Source organism: Montipora foliosa, chromosome 3 (genome assembly GCF_036669935.1).
Source record: "Montipora foliosa isolate CH-2021 chromosome 3, ASM3666993v2, whole genome shotgun sequence".
NCBI classification, from domain to species: domain Eukaryota; kingdom Metazoa; phylum Cnidaria; class Anthozoa; order Scleractinia; family Acroporidae; genus Montipora; species Montipora foliosa.
In genome coordinates this window covers 50,479,517-50,481,611 of record NC_090871.1, presented here as the reverse complement: position 1 = coordinate 50,481,611, position 2,095 = coordinate 50,479,517, and positions in this window count along the sequence as shown.

Below are 2,095 nucleotides of genomic sequence, written 5' to 3'. Positions count from 1 at the left end.
GTTTAATAATATAACTCTGAAGGAGTGGGCTGCTATCATAGCGTTGAACACGCGTGCTGATTGACTTCTCAAAAGTCCGGGTATCCTTTGCTATTCACCTCCGAGCAATTCGCTCGGAATCTGCGCCCAAAAATGTTGTAATCTTTGCACGAAGAAATAGGTTATAATCATATTTTTGTGGGTTAACTGACTAGCGACAAAGGGCGACAAATACTACCGACTACTGACAAAACGAGAAAGAAATTACCAACTACCAACAAAAAGATATTAAGCGACTACCGACATGGACCGACATTATCGATATTTGTTTTCAGATCAGAAGAGCATTTTGTAGTTTTCTTAGTTTACGAAGTAACCACATAAAAGGTAACTATAGAATTTCCTGTCATCTTCTTACATTTTGGCTGGAAAAGAGCACGGTCTCCCTTTTCGCTGAACAGCTTCTGGTACTCGAGCCCACGAAACCTCCCCCTGTAACATCATAAAAGTGATAGTGAGTTGTTGTTGTTGTTGTCGTTGTTTTTGTTCCGAAAAGGCGAAGAAGTCACAATCGAACGCCACCGTAGCCGGGTTCCAGTCGACAAAGATAAACATGCAAGAGTATTGGAATTGAAAAAAAAACATCTGACAGGATTTTTGGGATTGAAGGGGCAAGCTCTCCAGTTTGGAATTAGTGGTTTCTCGCTTGACAAAATCGTCCAGGGGAAAATGCGAGAAATTTGCTATAGTAACAGATGGGCAGTGGCAACTAGAACGAGCAAACTTATTATCTGATGAAGGCAGCAGTGAGCTCAACGGTAAGTCGGAGAATGCTCTATTAGTCTGAATAGTTTTGGCACAATCGTGAATGCCGGAGTCTATAAAGTCGGTAAGTCTTAGAATGCTTTATTAGTCTGAATAGTTTTGGCACAATCGTAAACGTCGGAGTCTAAAGCGTACATCCAGATGGGCAGCAAAGTACTATACGCATGACAGGTCGTACTATCCTGTCCCTCAATCTGTCGTGCCCCTTTCAGCTGTTGCAACGATGGCACCTTTGCCAAGTTAAGGAATAACACCAGGAATGAAGGAATTGGTGAAAAAATGGTTAGAGAGGTACAGACCAGTACGCTAACGGACTGTTAGGAGTGAGACAACAAATGATAAAGCCGGGGCATTGCCGCCTACTGCCTACGCTGTTCAACCCATCGGCAACGAGTCTGAAGAGAAACTGTCATTCCCTGAGGAAATCGGTATCATCTGATCAAGATGTTCGAGAATCACAAAGATATGTGACAAATTCTGATGACGACGAAACCGAAAATGAAGAACATCTATAGCATTTGTGTGTTTAGACTTGTGACTGTATGTAGTAAATGTTACTTGTCTTTATGACGCTTGCAACGATATTATTACTTCAAGAGAGGATACTGGGACCGAGAAGCTGGGGTATATAGATGGTTTTGACAATGACATATCAAATTCTAAAATCAAAATCGCAAGGTGTTTATCCCGCATATTGAATTTCCGAATTGTCACCTTGCGTGACACCATGATACAAAGTTATTTGGTTGAAAAAAAAGTCTATGCCTTTGAATATCAGCAATCTGAGCGTTTCAAGTACATTCGGGAGATGTGTTCATACACATATACTTTATTTCATGAGCGAAACGTAAGCGTTGTCATCGTTCGTGTTGATTTCTGGCCGCCATATCGTTGCACAACCGTGGTGCACCAACATGGCGGCTCCATAAAAAAACTTTATAAAGTTGCGTGAAACACTTCGACAAAGAACTCAGAAACGATACGTTGCACAGACCTGAGAATAGGTGAGGTGATTCATGAATGTATCTCCTACAACATTCCAAGTTCTTGGTTTATTTTATTAAACGGTTTCGTTGTTGTTGTTGTTGTTGTGTGACAGTAAAAACGTTCTATACACAAAAACAAACCAGAGCTAATGAACTTTAAGAGCAATCAAATGATGCAATCTTACAAGTTACTAGTTTTACACGTTATATGGGTCTCAAAGTCTTGTAACTAGGTCAATTTTTATAATACATATCAATAATTAACGTGCATTGTCATCAACTATTAACGGAGATTTACATACCGA